Source organism: Bos grunniens, chromosome 7 (assembly GCF_055505025.1).
Source record: "Bos grunniens cultivar Pamir isolate PY7600 chromosome 7, Bosgru_T2T1.0, whole genome shotgun sequence".
Lineage (NCBI taxonomy): Eukaryota > Metazoa > Chordata > Mammalia > Artiodactyla > Bovidae > Bos > Bos grunniens.
The window spans coordinates 10,676,164-10,695,197 of NC_141171.1; the positions used below are offsets into that span (position 1 = coordinate 10,676,164).

General features: G+C 38.4%; 1 pseudogene; it reads right to left on the minus strand.

Annotated features, from left to right (window-relative positions):
• Window positions 1-9,587: 9,587 nt before the first annotated feature.
• LOC147368358 (olfactory receptor 7A10-like) lies at window positions 9,588-13,614 on the minus strand (annotated as a pseudogene).
• Window positions 13,615-19,034: the final 5,420 nt, after the last annotated feature.

Here is a 19,034-nt window from a genome sequence, read left to right on the forward strand (position 1 = left end):
TACTTAGGTATTTCCATGTATTGGCTATTGTAAATAATGTCATAATTAATATAGGGGAGCATATATCTATCTTTCTAGTAAAGCATTTTCATACTCTTTGGATAAATACCCCCAAATTGGATAGGTGGATCATATGACAGTTTTATTCTTAATTTTTAAGAAATTTCCATTCTGTTCCCCATAGTGGCTGCATTAAAGTGTATGAGGGCTCTCTTTTCTCCACATCCAATCCAACACTCATTATTTCTTGCTATTTTAAGAATAGTGATCCTATTGGGTATAAGGAGATTGCTCACTGAGTTTTTGATTTGCATTTCCCTAATAGTCAAGTGGGCATTAGGAAGCGATGCTAACCCTAACCCTACATATGGACATCACCAGATGGTCAACACTGAAATCAGATTGATTATATTCTCTGCAGCCAAAGATGGAGAAGCTCTATACAGTCAGCAAAAACAAGACCAGGAGCTGACTGTGGCTCAGATCATAAACCTGTTATTGCCAAATTCAGACTTAAATTGAAGAAAGTAGGGAAAACCACTCCACCATTCAGGTATGACCTAAATCAAATCCCTTATGATTATACAGTGGAAGTGAGAAATAGATTTAAGGGACTACATCTGACAGACAGAGTGCCTGATGAACTATGGACAGAGGTTCATGACATTGTACAGGAGACAGGGATCAAGACCATTCCCATGGAAAAGAAATGCAAAAAAGCAAAACGGCTGTCTGAGGAGGCCTTACAAATAGCTGTAAAAGAAGAAAAGTGAAAAGCAAAGGAGAAAAGGAAAGATATAAGCACCTGAATGCAGAGTTCCAAAGAATAGCAAGGAGAGATAAGAAAGCCTTCCTCCGTGATCAGTGCAAAGAAACAGGGGAAAACAACAGAATGGGAAAGACTAGAGATCTCTTCAAGAAAATTAGAAATACCAAGGGAACATTTCATGCAAAGATGGGCTCGATAAAGGACAGAAATGGTATGGGCCTAACAGAAGTAGAAGATATTAAGAAGAGATGGCAAGAATACACAGAAGAACTGTACAAAAAAGATCTTCATGACCCAGATAATCACGATGGTGTGATCACTCACCTAGAGCCAGATATCCTAGAATGTAAAGTCAAGTGGGCCTTAGAAAGCATCACTATGAACAAAGCTAGTGGAGATGATGGAATTCCAGCTGAGCTATTTCAAATCCTGAAAGATGATGCTGTGAAAGTGCTGCACTCAATATGCCAGCAAATTTGGAAAACTCAGCAGTGGCACAGGACTGGAAAAGGTCAGTTTTCATTCCAATCCCAAAGGAAGGCAATGCCAAAGAATGCTCAAACTACTGTACAATTTTGCTCATTTCTCATGCTAGTAAGGTTATTCTCAAAATCCTTCAGTCTAGGGTTCACTTGTTTGTGAACCGAGAACTTCCAGATGTACAAGCTGGGTTTTGCAGAGGCAGAGGAACCAGAAATCAATTGCCAACATTTGTTGGATCATAGAGAAAGCAAGGGAGTCCCAGACAAACATCAACTTCTGCTTCTTTGGCTACACTAAAGTCTTTGTGTGGATCACAACAAACAGAAAATTCTTAAAGAGTTAGGAGTAGCAGATCACCTTACCTGTCTCCCGCGAAACCTGTATGTGGGTCAAGAAGCAAGTAGGACCAAACATGTAAAAACTGTTTCAGAATTGGGAAAGGAATATATCAAGGCTGTATATTGTCATCCCTCTCATTAAACTTATATGCAGAGTACATCATGCAAAATGCTGGTCTGGATGAATCACAAGCTTGAATCAAGATTGCCAGGAGAAATATCAACAACCTCAGATATGCAGACACCACTCTAATGGCAGAAGGTGAAGAGGAACAAAAGAGCCTCTTGATGAAGGTAAAAGAGGAGCATGAAAAAGCTCACTTAAAATTCAATATTAAAATCTAGAATCTTGGCATCCAGCCCCATCAGTTCACAGCAAATAGAAGGGGAAGTGGAAACACTGACAAATTTTCTTTTCTTGAGTTCTAAATTCACTGCAGACATGAAGTGAAGGACAAGGAAGCCCAACATGCTTCAGTTCATGGTGTGTCAAAGAGTTGAGCACAACTTAGCGACTGAACAACAACAAATTAATTGTCTTTTAATTGCTCCTTTGTCACAAGTTAATTAATTTGCTCCTTTGTCATAAATTAATACACACATATCATATATATATACATATTTGTCACTAATTAATTATGTGTGTATTCATCTATCTGGAGAAGGAAATGGCAACCCACTTCAGTATTCTTGCCTGGAGAATCCCCATGGACAGAGGAGCCTGGTAGGCTACAGTCCATGGTGTCACAAGAGTCAGACATGACTTAGCAACTAAACCACCACCACCACCATATTCATCTATGCATAATCAGTCATGTCAGACTCTTTTTTAACCCCATGGAATGTAGCCTGCCAGGCTCCTCTGCCCTTAGAATTTTCCAGGCAAGAATACTAGAGTGGGTTGCCATTTCTTACTCCAGGGGATCTTCCCAACCCAGGGATCAAACCTATGTCTCCTGGATTGGCACGCAGGTTCTTTACCACTAGCATCACCAGGGAAGCCCAGGACATATGCCACTTTTGACTTCGAAGAATATCACGAGGCTCTAGTAATCAAGACAGCATGATATTTTCAGAAAAATTGATACACATATCAATGTAAGAGAATAGAAAGCTCAGATGGGTTTTCCCAGGATTGCTTTAGCTATTAGAGGTCTTTTGTGCTTCCATATAAAGTTTAGAATTTTTTTGTTCTATTTCTGTGGGGGAAAAAAATCCTTGGGATTTTGATAGAAATTGCTTTGAATCTGTAGATTGCTTTACAAAACATGGACATTTTAACAATGGTAATTCTTCCAATCATGAGCACATGATATATTTCCATTTTTGTATGACAAGTTTTTTTTTTTTTTTTTTAACAATGCCATATCAGTTTCAATATACAGGTCTTTCACATCCTAGGTTGAATTTATTTCTAAGTACTTTATCCTTTTTTAACAGTTGAAATGGAATTGTTTTCTTAATTACTCTTTCTGCTAGCTTATTGTTAGTGTATAGAAATGCAACAGATTTTTGTATGTTGATTTTGTGTCTTGCAACTTTACCTTTTTTTATTTCTATTAAAATGTTGGTGGTGTCTTCAGGGTTTTCTATATGTACAGAATCACATCATTCTCAGTGACAGTTTTAGTTCATCTTTTCCAGTTTGGATGGCTTTTTAAATTTTCTTGCCTAATTGCTCTGGCAAGAGTTTCAAGCTCTGTTGTATAAGATGTTGAAACAGGGCATTCTTGTCTTATTCCTGATATTAGAGGGATATCTTTCAGTTTTTCACCACTGAGTATGATGTCAGCTCTGGATTTGTCATATATGGCCTTTATTATGTTGAAATATGCCCCTTCTATACCCACTTGACTAAGAATTTTTTTTATCATCAGTGGGCACTGATTCTTATCAAATGCTTTTTTGCATCTATTTAGATTATCATTTTTTATCCTTCATTTTATTAATGTGGTGCACCACATTGATTGATTTTCAGATATAAGAAAAATTCTTGCATCTCCAAATTAAATCCTACTTGATCATGGCATATGATCCCCTTGATGGGATTCTGTATTTAGCATTCTAATATTTTGTTCAGGATTTTTGGATGTATGTTCATGAGAGATATTGGTCTTTTGTTTAATTTTTGTGTGTTGTTCTTTCTGGTTTTTGTATCAAGGTAATGTTGGCCTCATAAAGTGAGTTAGAAAGCTTTTCCTCCACTTCAATTTATTGGAGAAGATTGAATAGGTATTAAATCATTGAATGTTTGGGAGAATTCAGCAGTGATGCCACGTGGTCCTGGACTGATGTTTGGGCATAGCATTTTGATAATGGTTTTAATCTCTGTGGTGGTGGTTTTAGTTGCTAAGTCATGTTCAACTCTTGTGACCTCATGGACTGTAGCCTACCAGGCTCCTCTGTCCATGGGGTTTCCCAGGCAAGCATACTGGAGTGGGTTGCCATTTCCTTCTCCAGCAGATCTTCCTAACCCAGAAATCAAACCCAGGTCTCCTGCATTGCAGTCAGATTCTTTACCAGCTGAGCTACAAATTAATCCCTCATAATCTCTGTACAAGTAATCAATCTCTTCAGCTTTTCTATTGCTTCATGATCAGTCTTGGAAGTTTGCATGATTCTAAAAACTCATCCATTTCTTCCAGAAATAGTCTTCCAAAAATTTGTCCAACTTGGTATTTAGCTGTTCATAATATTCCCTGATGATCCTTTGTATTTCTGTGGTATCTATTATTATTTCCCCTTTTACATCTCTACTTTTATTTATCAGAGCCTTCTGTCTCTTTATATAGTTGCTGCTGCTGCTGCTGCTGCTAAGTCTCTTCAGTCGTGTCCGACTCTGTGCGACCCCATAGACGGCAGCCCATCAGGCTCCCCCATCCCTGGGATTCTCCAGGCAAGAGTACTGGAGTGGGGTGCCATTGCCTTCTCCCTTTATATAGTTAAAGGTATTCATTTCCAAGGCCAGCTCCTAGTTCACTGATCTTTTTTATTGTATTTTTAGTCTCTATTTCACTTATTTCTGCTCTGTTCTTTATTGCTCCCTTCTTTATACAGACTTTGGTCTGTGTGTTCTTTTTTTAGCTCATTTAGGTGTAATCATAGACTTCCATGGTGGCTCAGATGCTAAAGCATCTGCCTATAATGCGGGAGACCCAGGTTCCATCCCTGGGTTGGGAAGATCCTCTGGAGAAGGAAATGGCAACCCACTACAGTACTCTTGCCTGGAAAATCCCATGGATGGAGGAATGTTGTAGGCTAAAAAAGTCCATGGGGGTCACAAAGAGTCAGACACGACTGAGCAACTTCACTTTCACTTTCACGTTAGATTATTTCTTTGAGTTTTTTTTGTTTCTTTGTTAGGCCTTTATTGCTATACGTATGCTTTTTAGTACCATTTCTGCTCCACCCCAAAGATTTGAGTGCATTGTATTTTCATTTTCATTTGCTTTTAGCTAATTTTTGGTTTTTTAATTTTAATTTTATTTTATTTATTTTTTATTTAAATTTATTTATTTTAATTAGAGGCTAATTACTTTACAATATTGTATTGGTTTTGCCATACATCAACATAAATCCACCACAGGTATACACATGTTCCCCATCCTGAACCCCCCTCCCACCTCCCTCCCCGTACCATCCCTCTGGGTCATCCCAGTGCACCAGCCCCAAGCATCCTGTATCCTGCATCGAAGCTGGACTGGTGATTCATTTTTTATATGATATTATACATGTTTCAGTGCTGTCTAATTTTTGGTTCCCCATTGATTTCTTTGTTCAGTGGGCATGTTGTTCACTTTCCACATATATGAAATTTTCCAGCTTTCTTCCCGTAGCTGACTTCTACTTTTTATCATTATAATCAGAAAGATGATTGATATGCTTTAAATCTTATTAAATTTATTCAGATTTGCTTTGTGTCCCAGCATATGCTCAATCCTTGAAAAAGTTTCATGTGCACTTGAATAGAATGTATATTGTTCTGCATTTGAATGGAATGTTCTGTATAAATCTATTATATTCATCCTGCCTAATGCCTCATTTAAGCCCACTGTTTCCTTGTTGACTTTCTATCTGGATAATCTATCCATTAATGAAACTAGGGTGTTAAAGTTTCTTACTACTATTGTGTTGCTGTCAATTCTCCTTTGGGGTCTCTTAATACTTGTTTTATACATTTTAATGCTCCTATATTAGGTTCATGAAGATTAATATCTATGTCTTCCTGATGAATTGTCCTTTTTATCATTATGTACTGTACACATGTGTCTCTTATTAATTTTTTGGCTTGAAGTATATTTTGTCTGATATAAGTATGGCTACATCCATATTTTCTTGGCTGTCATTGACTTTAAGTATCATCTTCTATGTCTTCAGTTTGAGCCTATGTTGTCCTTTAGAGCTGAGGTGAGTCTCCTGCAGGAGCACATAGCTAAGTCTTGTTCTTAATCCATCTAGCCACTCTGTTTTTGGGGTGAATTCAATGCATTTACACTTAGGAAGATTATTGGTAAATAAAGACTTAATATTGCCACTTTATCTTTCGCTTTCTGGTTGTTCTATACGTGCATTGTCCTTTTTTCCTCATGTTTCTGTCTGCCATTTTTGGTTTGCTGGTTCTCTTAAATGTTCTTCTCAGTTTTCTCTATTTTATATTTTGTTCCTCCACTTTAGATTTATGTTTTGTGATTATTATAAAATTTGTATGTAATATCTCACAGGAAATAGTTTATTCTGTTGATACCATTTTATCAATAATTACCTATGTGAATTTCATCTTTTTCTTTTTTTTTTACATTTTTTTTCTAATTTTATTTTATTTTTAAACTTTACATAATTGTATTAGTTTTGCCAAATATCAAAATTAATCTGCCACAGTCTTTTTCATTTTGTGTTTTTGTTGTCTTCAATTATCTGTGTGTTATCTTGTGAGTTCATTACCTAAATGTGGTGCTCATAGATATTTTTCTGTTTTATTTCCCCCTTTCACCTTTATGTTATAATAAATTTTTAGAAGCCTATTCTGATATATAGTTGCAATTCCCCAATCCTGTTTATATTTATCATCTTGCTCAATTTACAATGCTTTTTAGTGCATTCTTCATCTTGTTTATTGAATTCCTAAGGTCCAGAATTTCTGTCTGATTCTTTTTTAGAGACTTGATCTTTTTCTAAGTATTTTTTCTGTTCACTAATTTTATTCCTGAACTCATTAAACTACCTCTGAATTTTCTTGTAGCTTGTTGAGTTTCTTCTTGACAGGGGTTTGAATTCTCTGTCAGTTAGATCACTGTATTCTGTGACTTTAAGTTTGGCTTCTGAAGAATTGTCATTTTCTTTCTGTGGTAATGTTATTCTGGGTCTTCATAGTGCTTGATGTGTTGTACTTCTGTACATTTCAGGCATGAACCACCTTTCTGCTTGATGCTAAAAATTCAACAGATTAGAAATTAGAGGACTTTCTTTTATTTTCAACTAAGTGGAGATATAGCATTTTATTTGTTCCTTTCTCTAACCTGAGCTGTCTGTGGTTATATTTGAAGAAATGGCACTTTTTACCCTACCCTACTTCTGTCAGGTGTGGCTCTGTGCCTTCATTTTCACTTCTTGTGTCTCTGAGGTTGTTGGTGCCTTGTTGTTACCAATGTCACTGACATTGCTGTCTGGTGCACCAGGACGGTGGGTTCCTCCCTTGCATTCAGGATGGCATGATTTACAGTTACCACTGCCCTGGGGAAGCTGGGTTCATGCAAATGCCTCTCTTGTGTCATGCTGTAAGATTCACAGGCTCTACTACTGCAATGATCAGATGCAGATTCACAGTCACAGGCACCTCAGAAGTTGGAGGAACAGTGTCCCAGGCCCCATTGCTAAAGTTACCCAGTTGCCAGTAGCCACTGGTGTCTCTATGATTGGGAGGCCAGAGTCTTGTGTTCCACCTACCCTAACCCCACAAGGTTCTCTGAGGCTGAGGGTTCAGCTATCACAGGCAGATTCTTGAACTGCAAACACTGCCTCCATTGTTCCCTCAGTTTCACCTTATCGATGCATTTCAGTCTACCACTTTTAGATGTACAAATTTGTGAATTATCTACCATCTTTATGTGATGGACAGAGACACTTGTGTTTCACTGGTTATGTTTTACTGATTATAGATTGACAGGGAGAGCAAGGGCAGCTTTGCACTCCACCATGTTGCTGACATCACTCTCCATCTTATCTATTTTCTGAATTAGCACAGTACATATGAGAATCAATACCTTGGCATCACAAAGTACTTGATAGTAGAACTAATTTCTGAAATCCTTCCAGTAACAGAACACTCCTTTAAGGGATTTCTGCTTTCTGTTTCCTTGCCTGGAACTTGAACTGGGAATTAAAGCAGTTCAAGTCCTGAGTTCAATATTTCCTTCTCCAAGTTCTCCGATACTCTTAGAAGTAACCCACCAAAACATTATACTTCTTTTACTAAAAAGCTCTAAGGTATCAAATACTTCGCTACTGAGAATCTTGCTTTCTAAAGGCGTATATCTATAGTTATCTAAAAGTAATAATTTAAGTTTAATTTAATTGTAGATTTGCCACAGCATGCTGTGAAATATTGCTGTCTCTTTTAGCTACCACCCCCACACATGCACACTAGAGTCATTAATGCCTTTAAATCTAATCAGAACACAGAACCAATTTCAGATGTCCAGCTCTAGAGTTATATTCCTTTGAAACCACTTCTGAAACCAGTAATTGCAGAAGTGAGCATTCAGTCATAGAACCAGGACTACTATGATTTAGGGATTATGAATTTATTATAGAAATTAGACCTTACACTTTGAGAGAATAGCTTGGAATGGAAGATTTGAAAGCAGTTGTGGTTTTCAAAATAACCACCAACCAGTTATTCAAAGAACATCTAATTGCTGAAGAGAGACTGCAAAGTTTGAGTTTGTGATGAAGTTTTTGCAGATCTGTTATATCTCTGGCTCTGCAGCCAAATGTCTGTTGATACACTTGAGGTCACTTTCGATCATCAGGAACACTAGTTGGGAAGAAGTGCTGACCAGAGCAGAATATAGTGAAGTCAAGCTAAAATTCATCGCACACTTGCATCTATCTGTCAACTCATCGAATGTCAAGACCTTCAGAGAGCAATTATTGTCACTTCACTTCCACCTGTTAAATCACATACAATTTCTCTTTTAACAAGAGGTAAGGTGATTCTAGATATCTTTTTAATCAAGTTGATACAGAACACAGCACAAACATGTAGCTGGTAGTAACCAAGAGGATTGCATTCCAAACCTGATCCACAACTTTTCTCTGCCAATCATTTATTTAAATAAAACCATGCTCCTTTGTTTTCATGTTGTCTATTTCTGCTTTGTTGGCTGACTTCTGTTACCATGGCAGAATTGAGTGGTTGTCATAGAGGCTATGTGACTTGAGAGCCAAAAATGTTTACATACTCTCTTCTTCTTTACAGAATTTAGAGACTCCTTGTCTAGATTAGTAGACAGTTAGCACAAAAATAGATATACTGAAAGAAAAAGTTGATGCAATGAGATGTTATCATTGTAATCAATGGTACAATTCTAAATGAAAAATCAGGTTCAATCTCTTATATATCTATAGAAATTTTAACATTCATTACTAACCTGACAAGTAAAATGAAACATCAAATATAGATTTTTAATTAATGAATATTTTAAATATAGATTACCCAAAAACTAAAATTCACTTAATTAAAATGATTACAACTAAATGCCTTGGTTTCTAAAATTGGGGATGAAATTTAGGAAAAGAAAACAGGAAAATGATGAAAAGAGTTTAGAGATATCTAGGTCATTATCAAACAAAATACATGAACTGATGTTTCAAAAATTTGTAAATTTTATGAACAAACAGAAACAGTCACAAAGTATCTGGGTTTCTGAATCTTAATATATTTTTTAAATTTTGTGTTATTCATGGGCACCTCTCCAGCCCCAAGACAAGCATCTCTGTCACCCTTTGAAAGTGATAGAAGTGGCACAATTTATCAAAGGACATTTTATCTCCTTATTTCTCAGACTATAGATAAAAGGGTTCAGCAGGGTGTAACCACTGTGTACATAACTGAAAGCATTTTACTGACCTTGGTACTTAGGATTATTCCAGAACTTATCTACATCTCAAGTCTTGTACCATAGAACAAGGAAACAATAGAGATGTGAGATCCACAGGTGGAAAATACCTTATACTTGCCTCTAACTGATGAAATTCTCAGAATAGATAAAAGAATCTTAGAGTAAGAGAAAAGGGTACTAGTGAATGAAATAAAACTCACCAAGATGCAAAATACAGCACTAGGTGATTTTAAAAATTGTCAGAACAGGTATGTTGAAGCACCTGATTGCTTTCTCTGAAAAAGTGGGGGATTACCATGTCAGCACAGAAGGAGAGCTGCAATACAAGTAAACTATTTAACAAAGAGTCCAGAATGCTTAATAACCAACATACCAGAAGCAGGAGACCACAGAGCTGGGGGATCATGATGACTCTGTAATCCAAGGGCTGACAGATGGCTACGAACAAGTCATGGGCCATTGCGTTCAGGAGAAAGTAATCCAAAGCTACAAAGAGCACAAAAAAGTATAACTTGCAGAGGCAGCCTTCATAGGTTTGGCTTTGCTCTTTTTCTGGATGTTCCACAGCATCTTTGGGATGGACGTGGAGATGAAACAGATATCTACAAAGAATAGGTTGGAGAGGAAGAAATACATGGGTGTGTGGAGGTGGGACTCAGTGACAATGGTCAGGATAATGAGAAGGTTCCCAAAGAAGGTGATCAGGTACAAGAACAGTAACAGCCCAAAAAGGAGAGGCTGCAGTTCTGTCTCTTCTGAGAATCCAAGCAGAAAAAAAATTCTGCAATCTGTGTATGGTTTCCTGGTTCCATGTTGCTTATGAGATTTCCAGTGACTCAGATGGTAAAGAATCTGCCTGTGATGCAGGAAACCTGGGTTCAATCCCTGGATAAGGAAGATCCCCTAGAAATGGTAATGGCTACCCACTCCAATATTCTTTCCTGGAGAGTCCCATGGACAGAGGAGCCTGGCCAGGCTATAGTCCATGGGGTTGCAAAAAGTAGGACATGACTGAGCAATCAACATACATGTTCAGAAGAATGTAAATGGCCCACCTTAAGAGTTTGTCAAAGCTGTATATTGTCACTCTGCTTATTTAACTTATATGCAGAGTACATCATGAGAAACGCTGGACTGGAAGAAACACAAACTGGAATCAAGATTGCCGGGAGAAATATCAATAACCTCAGATATGCAGATGACACCACCCTTATGGCAGAAAGTGAAGAGGAACTCAAAAGCCTCTTGATGAAAGTGAAAGTGGAGAGTGAAAAAGTTGGCTTAAAGCTCAACATTCAGAAAATGAAGATCATGGCATCCGGTCCCACCACTTCATGGGAAATAGATGGGGAAACAGTGGAAACAGTGTCAGACTTTATTTTTCTGGGCTCCAAAATCACTACAGATGGTGATTGCAGCCACAAAATTAAAAGACACTTACTCCTTGGAAGGAAAGTTATGACCAACCTAGATAGTATGTTCAAAAGCAGAGACATTACTTTGCCAACGAAGATTCGTCTAGTCAAGGCTATGGTTTTTCTTGTGGTCATGTACGGATGTGAGATTTGGACTATGAATAAGGCTGAACACTGAAGAATTGATGCTTTTGAACTGTGGTGTTGGAGAAGACTCTTGAGAGTCCCTTGGACTGCAAGGAGATCCAACTAGTCCATTCTGAAGGAGATCAGCCCTGGGATTTCTTTGGAAGGAATGATGCTAAAGCTGAAATTCCAGTACTTTGGCCACCTCATGCAAAGAGTTTACTCATTGGAAAAGACTCTGATGCTGGGAGGGATTGGGGGCAGGAGGAGAAGGGGACAACAAAGGATGAGATGGCTGGATGGCATCACTGACTCGATGGACGTGAGTCTGAGTGAACTCCGGGAGTTGGTGATGGACAGGGAGGCCTGGCGTGCTGCGATGCATGGGGTCGCAAAGAGTCGGACACGACTGAGCAACTCATCTGATCTGATCTGATCTGATCTCCTGGGTACAGCCAACTGTGTGTCAGCATTGTACCTAATTTCATCCTTTTCCCTAAACTATCTTTCCTCCAAAAATTCTTACCCCAAAAAATCAAGAACCTGTCTTAGAAAGTCTCTTGATTATTAAACTTTTCTTATATTGTTTTCCCCACTGATTCCCCTAAAATTCACAAATGAAAATAGCCTATTGTGCTCTTCCATATGAAGATGCAGTGGTTCACCCAAATAATGTCATGGAAACATCTGCCTTCTCCCATCCAATTACTTCCCAATTACTTCCTTGAATGGTGGACAAAATTGGAAGCTGCCCCTAAAAGAGCAAGGAGATGGAACCGCTCATGAAGCCTCTGTGAGATGACTGTGTTTTATCATCCCCTTTGATGAGACAGACTTGAATATATTGAGGAAAAGCATTTGTAACTTTTTGTGACATATGAATATGAATTCCCATAGGGCCTCATTGAATGAAATGTTCTTTGGTATTTTTTCTCTGATGGATGTGATTCTTACTTATTAGGATATTAAAAGAAAGCAAATGCTTGTGCTACATTTTCCCCTTTAGGGTATACATGGGAGCTCGAGTCATGTCTCCTATCTCACTGGACTTCTCAGAGTAGCTTCCAAGATGCAGGATATCATTAAAAGTTGATTTATGTGGCTGTGACATGAAATTTCTTCTTCTAAGAATTGAAGGCCACAATCAAACACCTTGAGTTGACACTATTGGAGCCTCACTCAAACATATGAGAGAAGTCCTTAATTTCACCTGATCCAAGAGAGAATTACTGTGTGTATTTATCATGAGGGCCCTTTTAACTGACAGTGCACCCTAATAAAAGGGAACACCATCCACTGAGCAGGTCCATGGTGTAACAGTCATTGTATGTTTGCCATGGAAAGTCTCATGGGGTCATCACATGTAAGTCAGTTCAGTTGCTCAGTCGTGTCCAACTCTTTCTGACCCCATGAATTGCAGCACGCCAGGCCTCCCTGTCCATCACCAACTCCCAGAGTTCACTCAGACTCACATCCATCGAGTCAGTGATGCCATCCAACCATTTCATCCTCTGTCGTCCCCTTCTCCTCCTGCCCCCAATCCCTCCCAGCATCAGAGTCTTTTCCAATGAGTAAACTCTTTGCATGAGGTGGCCAAAGTACTGGAATTTCAGCTTTAGCATCATTCCTCCCAAAGAAATCCCAGGGCTGATCTCCTTCAGAATGGACTGGTTGGATCTCCTTGCAGTCCAAGGGACTCTCAAGAGTCTTCTCCAACACCACAGTTCAAAAGCATCAATTCTTTGGCGCTCAGCCTTCACAGTCCAAATCTGACATCCGTACATGACCACAAAAAAAAACCATAGCCTTGACTAGATGGACCTTTGTTGGCAAAGTAATGTCTCTGTTTTTCAATATGCTATCTAGGTTGGTCATAACTTTCCTTCGAGAAATCTGTATGCAGGTAGGAAGCAACAGTTAGAACTGGACATGGAAGAACAGGCTGGTTCCAAATAGGAAAAGGAATACATCAAGGCTGTATATTGTCACTCTGCTTATTTAACTTCTATGCAGAGTACATCATGAGAAACACTGGACTGGAAGAAACACAAGCTGGAATCAAGATTGCCAGGAGAAATATCAATAACCTCAGATATGCAGATGACACCATCCTTATGGCAGAAAGTGAAGAGGAACTCAAAAGCCTCTTGATGAAAGTGAAAGTGGATAGTGAAAAAGTTGGCTTAAAGCTCAACATTCAGAAAATGAAGATCATGGCATCCGGTCCCATCACTTCATGGGAAATAGATGGGGAAACAGTGGAAACAGTGTCAGACTATATTTTTGGGGGGCTCCAGGATCACTGAAGATGGTGACTGCAGCCATGAAATTAAAAGACGCTTACTCCTTGGAAGGAAAGTCATCACACGTAAGTCTGGTAATTTCAGTAAGATGAGTGCAAGTGAACATTAGCAATCTATTATGCCACCAAGAAAGACTGAAGGTGAGAGGAGAAGGGGACGACAGGATGAGATGGTTAATGACATCACCGACTCAAAGGACATGAGTTTTAGTAAATTCCAGGGGTTGGTGATAGACAGGGAGGCCTGGCATGCTGCAGTCCATGAGGTCACAAAAAGTTGGACAAGACTGAGCAACTGAACTGAACTGATGCCACTGAGTCATCCATGAGGCTCACAGTTAATCATATGATATTCAAGGAATTATAATAATACTTTTAATAATAATAACATGAAAATCTCAGTCAATGACAACGTCCAAGTTTGAAGTCAAGCAAAGGTGTTCATTTGGTAGAATATTGCCAACAACCCCCACCCACCCACCCAAATCACTGTGCTGTTTTTCTACACTCTAGTGGAAAATAAGTGATCAGTGTGAAAACATATCACAGAGGGAAGGAATTCAGTTGGGGATAACAAAAGAGGAGGAAAAACCTCTCTAAGAAGGGGCTATTTAGGACTGACCAGAGATAAAAAGTGGGTGATAACTAGTTGAAAGGGAAGAGGAAAGATGTACACATTGGGAAGAAGCTCTGCTGGATCCTTTTTCTGTTTCTTCTCCTATTTTCTTCAGCATAGGTAAAAAAGACAAGGTAGAAACTTGTCAGTCTGACATGCTTGATTACAAAATTCCCTTGAAGCAAAAGGGAAGAATCCAAAATGTTTGATAGAGATAAGTGACTGTGATTAGTCTATAGTATTCAATGCCATTCCTTAACCCAGTCTGGGATTCACAGGTGGCTTAGTGGTAAAGAATCCACCTGCCAATACAGGAGACACAGGTTTGATCTGCGAGTTGGGAAGATCCCCTGGAGAAGGAAATGGCAACCCATTCCAGTATTCTTGCCTGGGAAATCCCATGGACACAGGTGCCTGGAAGGCTAAAGTCCATGGGGTCAGAAAAGAGTCTAACACAGTTTAGTAACTAAACAATGACAACCCAGTCTACCTTGATAAAGAACTGATTCTTTCCTTTCCTTTTTATGCTAATAAAAGTCAAGGTATATTGTTAAGGTTCTAAATCAGAGTGATCTGGTGTCTATGAACTTTTAAGTGAGGGAAATAGATTGTCATCTGAGAGTCAAATGGTATAATCAATAATTATAGTGTGATTATTGTAAATTCTATGTACCCTCACTCAACCAAAAGTGCACAATTTTTATTCCTCCATTCCTAACACAGTGCCTGTCACACTTGAGATACGTGCTGCAGACTGAATTGTGTCCCCTCAAAACTCATGTGTTCAAATTCAAGTCCCCACTGTGACATCACTGTAGTTGGAGATAGAGCTTCTAGGAGTTGATACAGGTGTTGGGAAAATTAAAATGGAGGGAGTCTTATTCAGGCTTCAGAAGCAGGAGAGCAGGTCTCTAACCTGGCTTCTGACCTCCTTGGACACTGCCCAGATTTCATGCCTGCCCAAAAGCACAGCTAGTCAGTCAGGACTTTAGATAAGAAAGAGAGTGAGATGTGAAATTTTTGAGCCCCTGGAGATCAGATCAATAGCTCAGGGTTTAGTGAAATCTTATGACTCACAGAAAACAAAATTTCAAAATGGTTAAAGTAAAACCAGGGCTGCATTTTGTGCACAAACTGATGATGGTATCAGTTTGCAATCTGGGATTATAAATGAGAACCTCCAAAACTACAGTTATAAAACTCACCATGAAGTGGACGCACTGCCCAAGACCCTTTCCCTATTGGGGCTCCAGATTTCTTTTAATGAGTGACTTTTCTGTACCAGCTGAGCCACAGGGGAAACCTGAGGGACTTTCCAGTGCTGTTTAGTTCTGGATGTCAGATGACCCAATTTGGTGATGTATATGCTGTTGCTTGTCTCTATTGTTTCTATTTCTTTTCTTTAAATGACTGAATATTGAAATCAAATAATCTTCTTTTAAAATTGAAATTGTTTGCTTGTGTGTAAAGAGTGGCTTAGTTTGTTATCAAATCCTTTGAACCTAAAACAAAATAAAACTTTCAGCAAAACAACAGGTTAAATGAAGTCATAACTGTAGTGTCATAATTTAATACCCTTGGTAGCCTTATAAGAAGATAAAGCTCTTCCTCTTTCTCTTTGCTTCTCTCTCTCCCTGTGTGTGTGTGTGTGTGTGTGTGTGTGTTTCCACTCTCATGAAAAAGCCATTTGAAGGCACGGTGAGGAGGCAACCACATGAAAGCCAGAAACAGTGCTCTCACCAAAACCCAACTGTTTTGGCACCTGATCTCAGACTCCCACACTCCAGAATGTGAGAAATAAGTTTCTGTTATTTAAGCTGCCCAATTTCTTGTATTTTGTTACAGCATCCCAAGCTGACTAATGCAATGTGTAGCACCCACTTGATGAATGACTGAGCAACATCCCTTAGACAAATTCCCCAAATGTTCTTCAATTCCTGAGCAAGGTATGTTTCCATATTCTGCCCTTAGATGAGGAGATCATATACAGTGTAAGGCAATAATATCCTGTGTGCCCTGATTCTGGTTCTGACCCCTGGGAGAAGTTTCTTTGTTTTCTCAGAGTTATGCTTCAGGAAGAATTGTCTCCTATAGTAGAATGTCATCCATGTAAATCATCTCTCCCTGGCCAGTAAGGGGAGCTGAAGGCATGGGTACGGAGTTGGTTTTACCTAGAGTCCAAGTTTACACTTCCTCCAGACTTTAAGCTAATCCTTAAAAGATATGATGTCTTCCATTATGTGCTAGAAATTGATATCAAGAGGAAACAAAAGCTACTCTAGTGTAAATTGTTTGAGACACAGGTAGACTGGCCACTCAGAGAAGACCTTTCAGGATGTATGTTGTTTTCACTTGTCACCCTTGAAACAAAGTCTTTCAAAACTATTTTTTAAGCAACATCCTCACAAATATTTGCATAAAAGATGTATGATGTCTCCATCTTCTCTGAAAAGTCCCTCATGCTTCATATTCAGTATATCCTAAGCCCCTTCTTTGTCACAGGCACCACTGATCTGATTCCAATCACCTTAACATTGGTTTTGACTATGGCATAACTTCATAGAAATTGCTTCTATTAGGGGAACTTTCTCGCATTATTCACTCATAATAGATTTTGGAATTCATTTAAATTGTCATTTGTATCTGTAGTTGGTTTATTTTTATTGCTTAGTAGATTTCATTGTATGAATATACTACAACTTTTTTATAATTATGTATCAGTGGATATTACAGTTTTTCTTCCATTTTGTCTACTATGAATAAATTTTTATAAATGTTTGTAACTAAGTCTTTGTATAGACTCTTAATGAAAGTGAAAAAGGAGAGTGAAAAAGTTGGCTTAAGGGAGGAGCCAAGATGGCGGAGGAGTAGGACGGGGAGAACACTTTCTCCCCCACAAATTCATCAAAAGAGCATTTAAACGTCAAGTAAATTCCACAAAACAACTTCTGAATGCCGGCAGAGGACATCAGGCACCCAGAAAAGCAATCCAACTCTTCGAAAGGAGCGCGACTGAACAAAGAGAAGAAATACAGCTCCACCCATCAGAACACCGACACAAGCTTCCCTAACCAAGAAACCTTGACAAGCCACCTGTACAAACCCACACACAGCGAGGAAAAGCCACAATAAAGAGAACTCCACAAACTGCCAGAATACAGAAAGGACACCCCAAACTCAGCAATTTAAACAAGATGAAGAGACAGAGGAATACCCAGCAGATAAAGGAACAGGATAAATGCCCACCAAACCACACAAAAGAGGAAGAGATAGGGAATCTACCTGATAAAGAATTCCGAATAATGATAGTGAAATTGATTCAAAATCTTGAAATTAAAATGGAATCACAGATAAATAGCTTGGAGACAAGGATTGAGAAGATGCAAGAAAGGTTTAACAAGGACCTAGAAGAAATAAAAAAGAGTCAAAATATAATGAATAATGCAATAAATGAAATTAAAAACACTCTGGAGGCAACAAATAGTAGAATAACAGAGGTAGAAGATAGAATTAGTGAATTAGAAGATAGAATGGTAGAAATAAATGAATCAGAGAGGAAAAAAGAAAAAAGAATTAAAAGAGATCAGGACAATCTCAGAGACCTCCAGGACAATATTAAAAGCTACAACATTCGAATCATAGGGGTTCCAGAAGAAGAAGACCAAAAGAAAGACCATGAGAAAATACTTGAGGAGATAATAATTGAAAACTTCCCTAAACTGGGGAAGGAAATAATCACCCAAGTCCAAGAAACCCAGAGAGTCCCAAACAGGATAAACCCAAGGCGAAACACCCCAAGACACATATTAATCAAATTAACAAAGATCAAACACAAAGAACAAATATTAAAAGCAGCAAGGGAAAAACAACAAATAACACACAAGGGAATTCCCATTAGGATAACAGCTGATCTTTCAATAGAAACTCTTCAAGCCAGGAGGGAATGGCAAGACATACTTAAAATGATGAAAGAAAATAACCTACAGCCCAGATTATTGTACCCAGCAAGGATTTCATTCAAGTATGAAGGAGAAATCAAAAGCTTCTCAGACAAGCAAAAGCTGAGAGAATTCAGCACCACCAAACCAGCACTCCAACCAATACTAAAGGATATTCTCTAGACAGGAAACACAAAAATGGTGTATAAATTCGAACTCCAAACAATAAAGTAAATGGCAACGGGATCATACTTATCAGTAATTACCTTAAACGTAAATGGGTTGAATGCCCCAACCAAAAGACAAAGACTGGCTGAATGGATACAAAAACAAGAACCCTACATATGTTGTCTACAGGAGACCCACCTCAAAACAGGGGACACATACAGACTGAAAGTGAAGGGCTGGAAAAAGATTTTCCATGAAAACAGGGACCAAAAGAAAGCAGGAGTAGCAATACTCATATCAGATAAAATAGACTTTAAAACAAAGGCTGTGAAAAGAGACAAAGAAGGTCACTACATAATGATCAAAGGATCAATCCAAGAAGAAGATATAACAATTATAAATATATATGCACCCAACACGGGAGCACCGCAGTATGTAAGACAAATGCTAACAAGTATGAAAGGAGAAATTAACAATAACACAATAATAGTGGGAGACTTTAATACCCCACTCACACCTATGGATAGATCAACTAAACAGAAAATTAACAAGGAAACACAAACGTTAAACGATACAATAGACCAGTTAGATCTAATTGATATCTATAGGACATTTCATCCCAAAACAATGAATTACACCTTTTTCTCAAGCGCACATGGAACCTTCTCCAGGATAGATCACATCCTGGGCCATAAATCTAGCCTTGGTAAATTCAAAAAAATAGAAATCATTCCAAGCATCTTTTCTGACCACAATGCA